This window comes from Antechinus flavipes, chromosome 1 (genome assembly GCF_016432865.1).
Source record: "Antechinus flavipes isolate AdamAnt ecotype Samford, QLD, Australia chromosome 1, AdamAnt_v2, whole genome shotgun sequence".
Lineage (NCBI taxonomy): Eukaryota > Metazoa > Chordata > Mammalia > Dasyuromorphia > Dasyuridae > Antechinus > Antechinus flavipes.
In genome coordinates, this window is record NC_067398.1 from 522,730,554 (window position 1) to 522,747,282 (window position 16,729).

At 33.6% G+C, this 16,729-nt stretch overlaps 1 pseudogene; it reads right to left on the reverse strand.

Moving 5' to 3' along the window:
* Positions 1 to 511: 511 nt before the first annotated feature.
* Positions 512 to 16,729, reverse strand: part of LOC127547106 (tumor protein p53-inducible nuclear protein 1-like) — a 162,251-nt pseudogene continuing 146,033 nt past the window's right edge.

The window sequence follows — 16,729 nt, forward strand, 5'->3', positions numbered from 1 at the left end:
AAAAGCAAGATAATGGGTTGAAACTTTTTTTTTTCAAACCAACACAAAATAAAAGGTTGGAAGGAAATAGAAAAGTGCAGTAAAGGTAGTGCCTGAGCAATCCAGGAGAAGATATGTCCCAGCAAGCTAGAAATGAGAACCTGAGCAGGAGGCCAATTTTGAGGATCCAGCCCTAAAAATCAGGAATAAGAGTTCAAGAGGAGAAATGCATATTTATGAGTTCCAGCATGTACTTGAATACACACACACACACACACACACACACACACACAGACACACACACACACACACACACACACACACAGAGTTATAGTTTTAAATATGTATGTTTAGGGAGCAGAGCCAAGATGACAGAGAGCAGACATGACTTTCTGTGATGTTCTTTGACCTTTCAAACCAGCAGCAGATTAGGATTCTAAACTGAATTTGGAGTCAAAGAATCAACAGGTATTTAGAGTGCAACACATTCCCAATAGAAGATACCTTGGAAGAAGTTCAGAACAGATCTGTTTCAAATAGTCAAGGGGACTGTCTGCCAAGCATACTGCAGCACAGGGAGACCAGGACCAGGAGCTTGGTGTTGCAGTTTCCATGCACCTGGGAATCTTCTGTAAGCTTTAAAGACTACTTTGTCCTTGTTGCAAGCAGGTGGTTTGGCAGATTTGCTGCAAAAAGCAAAATGTAAACCACTGAGCTCCAGAAGAATGCTGGACCTAGCTCAATTACCCAGCACTGGAAATCAATCAGCAGAACGGCCCTAGGGCAAATTAAAGCAGCTTTGCATTAGGCAGACATCAAGCCTTTAAAAAAAAAATTGAATAAAAAAACAAAAAGAATTCTCACAATAGATAGCTTTTATGGAAAGAGAGAACAGACCTCAAATCCTGAGCTTCCTAAAGGCAAAGCAAATCCAGATGTAGCACCAAAGGGAGATACAAGCTGGTCCCCATCTTACAAGGCTTTCTTCAAAGACTGCATAAAGGGTCTTAAAAGAGAGTTAAAGGAAAAATGGGGAAAGGAGATGGGATTATTTTAAGAACTAATGGGAAAAGCATATAATGTCCAACAAAACAAATATGAAAAGACACTTACTGAAAAACAAAATTTGTGAAATGGAAAAAAAATAACAAAACAATTCAATTGCCCAATTACAAAGAACAACAAAAAAAGAAAATAATACACTAAAATTTAGAACTGAAAAAATGGAAGTGAATGACTCAATAAGACTTCAAGAATCAATCAAACAAAAACAAAAAAATAAAGAAAATAAAAGAAAATATGAAATATCTCCCAAGAAAAACAATGGGCCTGGAAAATAAATACAAAAGAGATAATCTAGGGATTTTTGGACTTGCTGAAAGCCATGGTGAAAAAAAAAACTGTAAATTATCTTAAAGGAAATCATAAAAGAAAACTTCCCTAATATTTTAGAATCAGAAGCTAAAATATCCATTGAAAGATTCACCTATCACCTCCTGAAAGAGACACCAAAATTAAATCCCCAAGGAATATTGGGGTGTGATAGTTCTGAAATTTAGCCAAGGAATATTGTGGCTAAATTTCAGAACTATCACACCAAGGAAAAGAACCAGAAATAAACAATGTAAATACTGGGGAGCCACAATTAGGATTACCCAGAACCCAGCAGCTTCCACCTTAAAGAATCAAAGGGCCTGGAGTCTGATATTCCAAAAGGCAAAGGAACTTGAATTACAGCCAAAAATAAGGTGCACAGATAAAATGAACATTATTTTTCAGGGAAGAAGATGGACATTGAATGATATAAGTGAATTTCACCTATTTCTAATGAAAAGAAGTGAACAAAAATTTGCTCTCCAAACACAGAACTCAAGAGAAATATGAAAAGGTAAAATGAAACAAATTCTTGAGCCCTATATTTGTATTATGGGTATGATTAGAGAATGTGGAAATAATTTTGTTTTATTTTGATAATATAAAAAAGACAGTAGAAGTGGAAAGGGGATCATAATAGAAAAAAAGGAAAAAGGAGGTAAAATAAGTGTAATTATATCTCAAGAAGAAGTAAAAAATGCTATTATAATTGAGGGAAAGAAGAGAAGGGGATAAGCATTGTGAATGGGAATGGGAATGGGATGAATTCTCCCATTAAACAAAAGTGGATAACAGACTGGATTAAAAGCCATAACCCCACAATATGGTGTTTACAAAAAAACACATTTGAAGCAAAGTCATATATTTAAAATAAAAATAAAAGGCTGGAGCTGAATCTATTGTGCTTCAGGTGAAGTAAAAAAAAAAACAGGGGTAGCAATTCTGAACTCAGATCAAATAAAAGCAAAGATAGAGCTAATTAAAAGACATAAGGAAGGACACTATTTTACTAAAAGGTACCATAGATAATGAAGCAATATCAATATTAAACACATATGTTTAATGGTAATTGGTATAGCATCCACATTCCTAGTGTAGAAATTAAGAAAGATGAAAGAAGAAATAGACAAGATAACTATACTACTGGGGATCTCAACCTTGGTGTCTCAGAATTAGATAAATCAAACCATAAAATAAATAAGAAAGAAGTTAAGGAGGTAAACAATTATTTTAGGAAAGCTAGGTATGATAGATCTTTGGAGAAAATTGAATGTAGACATAAAGGAGTTTACTTTTTTCTCAGTGGTTCATGGAATTTATTAAAAAAAAAATGACCATATGTTCAGCGTGAAAACCTCAAAATCAAATGCATTTTTTTCAGATCATGATGCAATGAAAATCACCTATAATATAAGGTGTGAAGAAAATAGATAAAATGTTAATTGGAAATTAAATAATCTGGTCCTACAGGATGAATGGATGAATAGCAAATCATAGACGCAATCAATAATTTCATCCAAGAGAATGACAATATGAGACAACATACCAAAATTTGTGGGATGTAGGTATAATGGAAAATTTTATAACTCTAGATGCTTACTTACATAAAATAGAGAAAAAAAAAGATCAATGAACTGGGATAATAAATAAAAATTTAGGAAAGGGAAAAAACACCCTCAAATAAATCCCAAATTTGAAATTCTGAAAATAAAAGGGAGATTAATAAAATTGAAAATAAGAAAATTATTGAAATAATAAATGAAACTTAGAGTTGGTTTTATGAAGAAAACAATAAAATAGATAAATCTTTAGTTAATTTGATTACAAAAAAAGGAAAGAAGAAACTCAAAATGTTAGTCTCAAAAATGAAAAGGGAGAACTTTTCACCAATGAAGAGGAAATTAAAGCAATAATCAAGAGTTATTTTGCCCAACTATATGCCAATAAATTTGATCATCTCCATGAAATGGAGGAATATCTACAAAAATATAGATTGCCCATGTAAACAAAGGAGGAAATAAATTATTTATATAGTCCCATTTTAGAAAAAGAAATAGAACAAGTTATTATTAAGCTCCCTAAGAAAAAAATTTCTGGGCCAGATGGATTAACATGTGAATTCTACTAAACAAATTCTACTACATAAACTATTTGAAAAAAATAAGGAAAGAAGGAGTCCTACCAAATTCCTTTTATGACACAGATATGATGCTAATAGCTAAATCAAGTAGGGTGAAAACAGAGGAAGAAAATTACCGAACAATTTCCATAATGAATATTTATGCAAAAATCTTAAATAAAATATTAGCAATAAGATTATAGAAATTCTATATTACTATAGAAAGTAATGCCCAGGGTAATACATTTATTATTATGGGACTTATACTAGGAATGCCAGGCTGATAGAATATTAGGAAAACTACTCGCATAATCACCTATATCAATAACCAAACTAATAAAAATCATAGGATTATCTCAATAGATACAGAAAAAGCATTTTATAAAATCCAACACCCATTCCTATTAAAAACACTAGAGGCTGCAGGAATAAGTGGATTTTTCCTTTAAATGATCAGTAGCATCTATTTAAAACCATCAGCAAGAATCTTATGTAATGGGGATAAACAAGAACCATTCCCAGTAAAAATCAGGTATGAAACAAGGCTGGCCACTATTACCATAACTATTCAATATTGTATTATAAGTGTTAACTTTGGCAATAAGATGGAAAAAAAAATTATTTTAAAAATGTTTCCTTTCCATCAAATAACTGATCATTTCTTTTTTTTTTCCCTTTGCAAATTGGAAAAAAAAATTGTCCCAAAGATAAGAAAAAGAATGATTCTGACACACTACTAGCCAATTGCAATCCTGTTCTGTTTGAATAGGAGGGAGATGATAGAGAGAGATAGTCAACCTGACCACTAGATTCTATTTTAACTAGAATTAAATTGGTATAAAATGTTTAGTTCCGAATTGTCAGGATGATGTGATCACCAAGTTAATTATTATTTTGAATCTTCAATAATATTCAAAATATTTGAATATGCTAATGCCTGTGATATATAAAAATGAATAGGGAAATAATCATATGACCTGAAAACATTATGAGATAGATAGAAAAATGTATTGGATAATATTAATATAGAACTTTTACACACCCAATAATCTAATCTATCAAAATACAAAGCAATGTTTCTATTACAACCAAGCAAGTTCATATTCTCCTGCATGCTTTGATGCCTGCTTTCTGCAGCACATGTGACTCCTAGAACCATCTGGGCTTTTGAGGTGCACTGTGAATCAGTGCCAATGCAATTAGGATTGAAAAGTGAGCTGACATAGCTAGAGCCAGTATTTCAAGTGCAGGGGGAAAATTGGAGGAGGTCAAAACATGAATTAAGAAGGTGCTGTTAATATTCTAAGTTATATGCATTCAGCATGTTCTGTTCTATTTTCTATCATCATTTTATCCCTTTCACATCTTATTCCCTGTATAGTTGATCCTCTGTGGGAGCACTCACTGTGAATAAAGAACTTAACTTGGTTCAGCTGTCTAACAAGAGATCAAAAATCAGTAAATTTATTACCATTCTAACTAATGAAGTAAACATTTCCAGTCCCAATAAAATGTTGAAGTCATAAAGAATATACCTATTTCCCCATAATAATGCTTTAGAATTCCTCCCTATTTCTTAATCTATTATATCTCTAACCTGCCTCCACATTCTCCGTACATAAACTCAAATTCTCATGCATTATGAAAAACTTGCAGATTATAATTTTTAGCACTAAAAGTTGCATAATTTATGGAAGAATATGTACAAAATATGCATTTGGTTCTTTCCATCATTCTGTTTTCTGTTTTTTTCTGAGACCTTCTGTCTCACTTCCTCTATGGTTGCTACTACTTCTACTCTATATGTTTCTACCTCCATTAAGTGCATTCTCCTAGAGTACTTAGGGAAAAAAAAAATCTCCTGAATATCTGCATGTACAGTTTTATAGTCCACTGTCTAGTTTTTGACCTTCATAATATAGCCAGGTTAATTGTTAGTTAATGAAAACCATTTATTTTACCTCTATAAGCTGTTCAGCAGACATTTTCCAGGTAATTATTAATGACATGGTATATGATTCTTGCCTTGCATATTTGCACCCATTCCAAAACTATTTCAAGACTGATAATCTACTATGGGTTTGTATCTTTCTTTGCCAAAAACTTAGTTAATTAATTAATTAAGATAATAGTGTCTGTTAAAGAATGATATATAAACAGTGAATTATGGCTTTTCTAGGGAACTTCCATTTTATCCCATAAGGTGATAATGTAAGAAGCAGGCAAGGGAAGTTGCTTTCTGTAAAGAAAGGATAAGCAAATTGTATTGAAAAGTGCAAGTCTTACTCAAATATTCCAATCAGACTTTGTTAGACATTTTAGACATTTTAAGCATTGGTTAGCCTTGCAAGTGGCATGTCATTTTGTGACTCCATCAGTTATAAGTTTTAAACAAAAAGTAAGAAATAGACAGAGTGACCCAGAAACAGGATTCAGAGAATTTTCAATCGTTAAACAAATAAAGGTTTTTTTTTTTGTTTTGTTTTTTTTTGTTTTTTTTTTTGTTTTTTTTTTTGTTTTTTTAGCATGATTTGTTAGAATATGACTGTTCATTAATTTCTAAATAAGCCAAACCAAGCAGTCTTAGAGATGGCAAATAGACAAAGGATTTATGAACTTCTTGGCATATGGAATCCTCATTTCTGATTTAAATAATCTCTATGAACTGTTAGAAGCAAGTGAAAATTTGGTCAGGTTCGCACAGCTATAATGTTTCTGAAAGAGAATTTGAACCCAGTTCTCTCTGAATTCAAGTATAGAATTCTAACCACTCTATACCAATGCTGAATTTTATTTAAATGTCAAATAATGAAAAACTTTACTTAGAGAAAACATAATTTTTCTTCTTTTTATTGATGAGGTGGGACAATCCTTCTTTGGGATTACGGAGAGCTATGAGGCAGTCTTCAAACTGATATGATTTAAAGTGCTTTACAGAAGTTACCTGAGTGGCCTAATTATCTATCACAGCACTGTATTTTTAATGTATATTTAATATACTCTTTCAAATTCCATCACAAATCTTTTGGATGAACAAGATGTTCTCTCTTAAATGGCAAACAAAAATCAAATTCATTTCCTGATGTAAATTAGTAGAGGATGGATAGTCACTAATCAATAGTATTGGGTTTGGGATATCCCTTATTCATCATAAAAGTATATAGGTGGTGTTCTTCAGTTTCATTTTTGCATATTTTTGTCATTCCTATTTTTCTAGCATCATCACACATACACATTCATTCATTGGCATTAGGACAATGAACTATCATAACACCATTGGTCATATATCATTCAGTTCAGCAAATACTTATTTGTCAAGGACACATTATGTACTGATCACTTGTTCCTTGAAAGAAAATACAGAAACAAAAGTTAAGAAAAATTCCTTATGCTCCAAGAATTTACATTCTACTAATCCAGTCAAACATCCATTATATAAAGTGTAGCAATTAAATCACTTTTGGTTTCTGCCTCCTAAAGAAGATTGCTTGGATGGTCTCTTAAAAGGAAAATTGATACTTTATATCTATATCTATCTATCTATTTCTCTGTCTATCTAATTATCTATACATCCATCCACCCATCAATCATCCATTCATCCATGCATATATCTGACTATCAATCTGTCTCTATCTATCTTTTTCCCTCTTCTATGATGCTGTGGAATAGTCAGTCAAGTAGTAATTATTAAGTAATTGATTCCCTCTACTCAAGGTACTCACACTCTAATGGGGAGGAGGGAATATATATATATGGAAAGTTGGGGTGGGGTAGGAAGGAAGGGAAACTAAAAAAGTCCTCTTTCTGAAAATGTCCTTTTTCTGAGACTTGAAAAAAGTCAGGGAAGCTAGGAGGTAGATATGGGAAAGAAGAACATTTCAGGTATGAGGGCATCCAGTAAAGACTTTAAGGCAGGAGATGGAATATGATATACAAAGAACAGAAAAGTGATAGTCACTGAATTGCAAAGTATATGAAGAGGTCTAATATAGCAAACTGGAAATGAAGGAAAATATCAAGTGATAAAGTATTTAAAGACCAAACAGAAGACTTTCTATTTGATATTGAAAGTAATAGGGAGGCACTGGAGTTTATCAAATGGCTAGATGTTATGTCAGATGTGCATTAGACAGATTTATTTGGCAAATAGGTGGAAAATGGACTAGAGTGGAGAGAGATTTATGGCAGGGAGACCAAACAAAAGACTATTCCAATTGTGTATGTATGAGGTGATGAGTGCCTGCATTATATAAATAACATTATAATGTGTCCATTCATTTTGGACCAGCATACAATCTAGAAGAAATTCACAGACTATTAGAATTCTACTTATGCAGACTACTGCTATTATCATATATACTCAATACAAAATAAAAACTCAGTTTCTATCATAAAGTCCATATTTTCTTTGAAAATTATGATTATTGCCTCATGTTGCTATTTAATATTTATTGATTACAATTAATCAATTGATTGATTGATCAAATAAATTGATTTATTGATTAATAATTTATTGATTGATAGATATAGATATAAAATATCAATATTATTGATAAATTTAATATGTATTGATTATTATTGAAAATCAATAATAATATTGATTTATTGATATTAATCAATAAATAGTGATTAAATTGATTTTGAGCAATTTATATAAAAGAATCCCTCTAAAATCTGGTCTACTTTTCCATTTGTGTAAATGTCATCGAACAGTTTAAAAAGGACTTTTTAAATTTAAATGTAAATGTAAATTTCAAAACTATACATATTAAAATTTCAATTGGTAGATTAAAGTCAACTCTTGTCCTTTTATCAATGCATTTACATAAAAATGTTTACCTTAATATTAGCCCATTCATAAGAAAACCATGAACTCTAAGTATCCAAAATAAGATTGTAAGATTTTGAAAATATCACAACCAAATTAATGTCATGAATATGTAAATATTAATTTTATTTTTTTTCCTGTGATTATTATTTTTTTTAATAATTACATTATATTGACACTCGTTTCTGTTCCGATTTTTTCCCCCTCCCTCCCTCCACCCCCTCCCCTAGATGGCAAGCAGTCCTTTATATGTTGGATATGTTGCAGTATATCCTAGATACAATATATGTTTGCAGAACCGAACAGTTCTCTTGTTGCACAGGGAGAATTGGATTCAGAAGGTATAAATAATCCGGGAAGAAAAACAAAAAAGCAGATAGTTTACATTCGTTTCCCAGTGTTCTTTCTTTGGGTGTAGCTGCTTTTGTCCGTCATTTATCAATTGAAACTCAGGTCTCTTTGTCAAAGAAATCCACTTCCATCAAAATATGTCCTCATACAATATCGTTGTCGAAGTGTATAATGATCTCCTGGTTCTGCTCATTTCACTTAGCATCAGTTCATGTAAGTCTCGCCAGTCCTCTCTGTATTCATCCTGTTGGTCATTTCTTACAGAACAATAATATTCCATAACATTCATATACCACAATTTACCCAGCCATTCTCCAATTGATGGGCATCCATTCATTTTCCAGTTTCTAGCCACTACAAACAGGGCTGCTACAAACATTTTGGCACATACAGGTCCCTTTCCCTTCTTTAGTATTTCTTTGGGATATAAGCCCAATAGAAACACTGCTGGATCAAAGGGTATGCACAATTTGATAATTTTTTGGGCATAATTCCAGATTGCTCTCCAGAATGGTTGGATTCGTTCACAACTCCACCAGCAATGCATTAGTGTCCCAGTTTTCCCGCATCCCCTCCAACATTCATCATTATTTTTTCCTGTCATCTTAGCCAATCTGACAGGTGTGTAGTGGTATCTCAGAGTTGTCTTAATTTGCATTTCTCTGATCAATAATGATTTGGAACACTCTTTCATATGAGTGGTAATAGTTTCAATCTCAACCTCTGAAAATTGTCTGTTCATATCCTTTGACCATTTATCAATTGGAGAATGGCTTGATTTCTTATAAATTTGAGTCAGTTCTCTATATATTATGGAAATGAGGCCTTTATCAGAACCTTTAACTGTGAAAATGTTTTCCCAGTTTGTTGCTTCCCTTCTAATCTTGTTTGCATTAGTTTTATTTGTACAAAAGCTTTTTAATTTGATGTAATCGAAATTTTCTATTCTGTGATCAGTAATGGTCTCTAGTTCATCTTTGGTCACAAATTTCTTTCTCCTCCACAAGTCTGAGAGATAAACTATTCTATGTTCCTCTAATTTATTTATAGTCTCGTTCTTTATGCCTAGGTCATAGACCCATTTTGATCTTATCTTGGTATATGGTGTTAAGTGTGGGTCCATGCCTAATTTCTGCCATACTAATTTCCAATTATCCCAGCAGTTTTTATCAAATAATGAATTCTTTTCCCAGAAGTTAGGGGCTTTGGGTTTGTCAAACACTAGATTGCTATAATTGACTATTCTGTCTTGTGAGCCTAGCCTTTTCCACTGATCCACTAATCTATTTCTTAGCCAATACCATATGGTTTTGGTGACTGCTGCTTTATAATATAATTTTAGATCAGGTACAGCTAGGCCACCTTCATTTGATTTTTTTTTTCATTAATTCCCTTGAGATTCTCGACTTTTTATTGTTCCATATGAATTTTGTTGTTATTTTTTCTAGATCAATAAAATATTTTCTTGGAAGTCTGATTGGTATAGCACTAAATAAATAGATTAGTTTAGGGAGTATTGTCATCTTTATTATGTTCGCTCGGCCGATCCAAGAGCACTTAATATTTTTCCAATTATTTAAGTCTGACTTTATTTGTGTGGAGACTTTTTTATAATTTTGCTCATATAATTCCTGACTTTCCTTTGGTAGATAGATTCCCAAATATTTTATGGTATCAACAGTTATTCTGAATGGAATTTCTCTTTGTATCTCTTGCTGTTGGGTTTTGTTGGTGATGTATAAAAATGCTGAGGATTTATGGGGATTTATTTTGTAGCCAGCTACTTTGCTAAAATTATGAATTATTTCCAATAGCTTTTTGGTAGAATCTCTGGGGTTCTCTAGGTATACCATCATATCATCTGCAAAGAGTGATAGTTTGGTTTCCTCATTGCCTACTCTAATTCCTTTTATATCTTTCTCGACTCTTATTGCCGAGGCTAGTGTTTCTAATACGATATTAAATAATAATGGTGATAGTGGGCAACCTTGCTTCACTCCAGATCTTACTGGGAAAGGTTCCAGTTTTTCCCCATTGCATATGATGCTTACTGATGGTTTTAAATATATGCTCCTGACTATTTTAAGGAAAAGTCCATTTATTCCTATGCTCTCAAGTGTTTTTATTAGGAATGGATGTTGGATTTTATCAAATGCTTTTTCTGCATCTATTGAGATGATCATGTGGTTTTTGTTTGTTTGGTTATTGATATAGTCAATTATGCTAATAGTTTTCCTAATATTGAACCAGCCCTGCATTCCTGGTATAAATCCTACTTGGTCATAGTGTATTATCCTGGTGACAATTTTCTGTAATCTTTTTGCTAATATTTTATTTAAGATTTTAGCATCAATATTCATTAGGGAGATTGGTCTATAATTTTCTTTCTCTGTTTTCAGCCTACCTGGTTTAGGTATCAGTACCATATCTGTGTCATAAAAGGAGTTTGGTAGGACTCCTTCAATCCCTATTTTTTCAAATAGTTTATATAACATTGGAGTTAAATGTTCTTTAAATGTTTGGTAGAATTCACATGTAAATCCATCTGGTCCTGGGGATTTTTTCTTAGGGAGTTGATTGATAGTTTGTTCTATTTCTTTTTCTGAGATGGGACTGTTTAGGATATTTACTTCTTCCTCTGTTAGTTTGGGCAAGCTGTATTTTTGGAGGTATTTTTCTATTTCATTTAAGTTGTCGAATTTATTGGCATAAAGTTGGGCAAAGTAACTCCTAATTATTGCTCTAATTTCCTCTTCGTTAGTGGTGAGTTCTCCCTTTTCATTTTTAAGACTAACAATTTGATTTTCCTCTTTCCTTTTTTTAATCAGATTTACTAAGGGTTTGTCTATTTTGTTGGTTTTTTCATAGAACCAACTCTTAGTTTTATTAATCAATTCAATAGTTTTTTTACTTTCAATTTTATTGATCTCACCTTTTACTTTTAGAATTTCAAGTTTAGTGTTTGACTGGGGGTTTTTAATTTGTTCCTTTTCTAGCATTTTTAATTGCAAACCCAATTCATTGACCTTCTCTTTCTCTATTTTATACAAATAGGCCTCTAGAGATATGAAATTTCCCCTTATTACCGCTTTGGCTGCATCCCATACATTTTGGTATGATGTCTCATTATTATCGTTTTCTTGAGTGAAGTTATTAATTATGTCTATGATTTGCTGTTTCACCCAATCATTCTTTAGTATGAGATTATTTAGTTTCCAATTATTTTTTGGTCTACTTCCCCCTGCTTTTTTGTTGAATGTAATTTTCATTGCATCGTGGTCTGAAAAGGATGCATTTACTATTTCTGCCTTACTACATTTGAGTTTGAGGTTTTTATGTCCTAATATATGGTCAATTTTTGTATAGGTTCCATGAACTGCTGAAAAGAAAGTGTATTCCTTTCTGTCTCCATTACATTTTCTCCAGAGATCTATCATATCTAACTTTTCTAGTATTTTATTTACCTCTTTGACTTCTTTCTTATTTATTTTGTGGTTTGATTTATCTAATTCTGAGAGTGCAAGTTTAAGATCTCCCACTATTATAGTTTTACTGTCTATTTCTTCTTGCAGCTCTCTTAGTTTCTCTTTTAAGAATTTAGATGCTACCCCACTTGGTGCATATATGTTTAATATAGATAGTGCTTCATTATCCATGCTACCCTTTAGCAAGATATAGTGTCCTTCCTTATCTCTTTTAATTAGGTCAATTTTTGCTTTAGCTTGATCTGAGATCAGGATGGCTACCCCTGCTTTTTTGACTTCACCTGAAGCATAGTCGATTTTGCTCCAACCTTTTACCTTTAACCTGCATGTATCTCCCCGCTTCAGGTGTGTTTCCTGTAAACAACATATTGTAGATTTCTGGCTTTTAATCCATTCTGCTAACCGCTTCCTCTTTATGGGGGAGTTTACCCCGTTCACGTTTATGGTTAGAATGACCAATTCTGTATTACTTGCCATCTTGTTAACCCCGGTTTATGCTTTCCTCCCTTCTTTCCCCTTTTCCCCCCTTCCAAGTATTAAGCTTGTGAGCACCCCTTGCTTCTCACAGCCCTCCCTTTTTAGTGTCCCTCCCCCCGCCTTAGAGTTCCTCCCCCTATCTTACCCCTTTCCCTCCCAGTTCCCGTATTCCCTTCCGCTTAGCTTATTCCTTCCCTTTCCACTTTTCCCTTCTCACTTTTCAATGAGATGGGAGAAGTTTCACCATAGATTGAATATGTCTTAAGATTTTTCACTTAAAGCCAATTCTGAAGGCAGTAAGATACCCACTATATTCATCCCCCTCCATTCTTTCTCTCAGATATAATAGGTTTCCTATGCCTCTTCATGAGATGTACTACCCCCACTTTACCCTTTTTCTGGTACAATGTCCTTTCCACATCAATTTCTAGAACAAGGTATACATGTATTCTTTATACATCTATATAGTCAAAATATAGTTCCCAAGATTAATCTTTACCTTTTTAGATTTCTCTTGAGTTCTATATTTGTAGATCAAACTTTTTGTTAAGTTCTGGTTTTTTCATCAGAAATAGATGAAATTCGCTTACTTCGTTGAATGTCCATCTTCTTCCCTGGAAAAAGATGCTCATTCTCGCTGGGTAAGTTATTTTTGGTTGCATACCAAGTTCCTTAACCTTTCGGAATATCATATTCCAGGCCCTTCGATCTTTTAATGTGGATGCTGCCAGATCCTGGGTGATCCTTATTGAGGCTCCTTGATACTTGAATTGGGTTTTTCTAGCCGCTTGCAATATTTTTTCTTTCATCTGAGGGTTCTGGCATTTGGCCACTATATTCCTTGGTGTTTTGATTTTAGGATCCCTTTCAGTGGGTGATCGATGAATCCTTTCAATGTTTATTTTTTCCTCTGTTCCTATGACTTCTGGGCAGTTCTCTTTGATAATTTCCTGGAAGACAGTGTCCAGGCTCTTTTTTTCATCATGTTTTTCTGGGAGTCCAATGATTCTCAGATTGTCTCTCCTGGATCTGTTTTCCAGGTCTGTTGTCTTCCCCAGAAGGTATTTCACATTTTTCTCCATTGTTTGATTTTTTTGGATTTGCTTGACTGATTCTTCTTGTCTCCTCGAGTCATTCAATTCCACTTGTTCAATTCTGATTTTCAGTGAAGTATTCTCTTCACTCACTTTTTTAAAATCTTTCTCTAATTGTCCAATTGAGTTCTTTTGTTCTGTGGAATTTTTTTCCATTTCGCCAATTTTGTTTTTTAGAGAGCTGTTTTCTGTTTCCAGTTCACTAATCCTATTTTTCAAGGATTTTACTTCTTTATCCACTCTCTCTTTAACTTTCTCCAGGCTCTTTTGCCAAGCCTCCCTCTCCTTTTCCCAAGCCTCACTCTGCTTTCCCCATTTTTCTTCTAGCTCCCTTGTGAGAGCCTTTTTAATCACTTCTATGAGGTTCATCTGTGCTGAGGAACAGACAATCTCCTCCTTTGGGGATTCACCTGGGGACTGCCTATTTTTAGTCTCCTCAGGATTTAGAGTCTGCTCTCTATCTGTGTAGAAGCTGTCAAGGGTTAAAGTCCTCTTCAGCTTCTTGCTCATTCTGTCTATTAATCAGAGACAAACTACCAAAGAAAAACAGAAAAAACTGGAGTCTTTCTTGGGGGGGGGGCTGGGTGTGTTATCAAGCTTCCTCTACAGACTGCAGGGGGCAGCAGTGAGGCACTAGCAGGACTGTGCTGCGCCTGCGCTCTGAGATCCCAAAGCGTGCTGAGTCACTGAGGGGGGGAAGGGGGGCCGGCCAGGTCCTGAGAGACTCCAGCTGTTTGGGGTTGTATTCTTCAGCCCCGGTGTTTTTAGCTTCTCTGCTGGGCTGTTGACTTGCTGCCGGAGGAAAGTATCCAAACCTGTAGCGAAGCTCTCCCCGCAGAAATGGCTACGATCACTCTCCACCCCCTCTCCAGTCTGCTCCTGTGCCCTCACTGCCGCTGCCCGCCGCCTGCGCCCGATCTAAAACCGCCCCAGCCCTCCAGTAAATACAGACCTTTCTTGGCGGATCTCAAGGATGGCTTCTCTTGGTAACTATTTGTGGGTTTTTTTCAGTCAAGCATTGATTCAGAGGCTTGTAATGAAATGGATAGTGAGAGAAAGCGTGGAGCTTATGCAGCTGTGAGCCTCCTCTCCATCTTAACCGGAAGTCCCTAAATATTAATTTTAAAACAAAACTTCAAAAACAGGTAACAATTTCTATCAACTTCAGTGAAAACATACAAGTTAATTTTGGTATTATCCTATGCAAGACAATATAAATAATAAGAGATAAATTTTCCTGATGAATTCGGGTTCTCTCAAGAAAGATAAAATGATTCAGGTTCTAACTTAAGAAGAAATCGAACAATAGATATTATATCAGGCTTTGAGCAAAGGGGGATGGATTTGATCACTTTAAAAAACAAAGAAAATACTCTATCAACTCATGAAGAAATATTAAATATTTATTTTATAAAAAGGAAATAGTTATTTTTACTGAAGAATTTATTTAAGTTAGCTTAGAATCAAGTCACAGAAATGAAGCAGTAGTGGATGGGTTAGGATCTGTTTCCCTGGAAATAATATTCATACTGATGAGATTATTCAACCATGATCTATTGCTTATACTGATACTTTAATAATATCTTCACACACAATAATAAAAGCATGCTGTGAAAACTTTAGTTTGAGAAGCTAGAAAGCTATTTTTAACTAGTACAATTTATAAATGAAGCCTTTCATTTGTGGCAGCCCTGTTTGTAGCGGCTAGAAACTGGAAAATGAATGGATGCCCATCAATTGAAGAATGATTAAGTAAATTGTGGTAAATGAATGTTATGGAATACTATTGTTCTGTAAGAAATGACCAGCAGGATGAATACAGAGAGGACTGGTGAGACTTACATGAACTTATACTAAGTGAAATAAGCAGAACCAGGAGATCATTATATACCTCAACAACGATACTGTATGAGGATGTATTCTGATGGAAGTGGATTTCTTCAACAAAGAGATCTAACTCAGTTTCAACTGATCAAAGATGTACAGAAGCAGATATACACAAAGAAAGAACACTGGGAAATGAATATAAACTGCTTGCATTTTTGTTTTTCTTCCCGGGTTATTTATACCTTTTGAATCCAATTCTCCCTGTGCAACAAGAGAACTGTTCGATTCTGCACACATATATTGTATCTAGGATATACTGTAACCTATTTAACATGTATAGGACTGCTTGCCATCTCAGGGAGGGGGTTGAGTGAGGGAAGGGAAAAATCAGAACAGAAGAGAGTACAAGGGATAATGTTGTAAAAAATTATCCTGGCATGGGTTCTGTCAATAAAAAGTTTATATATATATATAATATATATATATATATATATATATATATATATATATAACATATATATATATAAAAACTTTCTTGATTATTTTAATTTTAAAGTCTTCCCCTCCAAAATTATGTGATATTTATATTACATATGTGTTGTACAGAGAGGTAGTGTGACATACGTATTATATAAAAAGTCAGACTTGTTGCCGATTATATGTCAGTAGCAATGCTAAGAAGGAAGACAAGGTAAGCAGAGAAGAAATTGATATGTTACCTTTAATTAAAATTCTGCACTGCAGAATTTTTTTAGCATTATCAATTACTAAGGGGGTGAGAAGAGAAAAAATGTAGAGAATAACTTTTTGAGCTAATTTGCTAGATTTATTGGGCCTTTTCTTATAGAGAGAGGAGTTTTATCTATTGGCATTATATGGAATCATAAAAATTTTCCAGAACCCAGGAGTAATTTATGTGCAAAAATAAGAGGAATATATGACAAGTTTAGAATAAAAGTATCAAAGTTAGTTTTTAACCTGAATTTTTTAATTAACTTTTGACTTTCCTGAGTTTGATGCCAGAATGTAAAGTAAACAAAATAACATTGACTCATGTTTTTTTCTTCCATACTTCTGCAATGGTGACTTGCACCTATGAGATGGGCTAAGTGTTAATCACAGTTGGGTTTATCAATATATGCAGTTTTCAAGCAAGCTTTGTGAATTCTTTTATCTTCATAAATGAAGGATGACA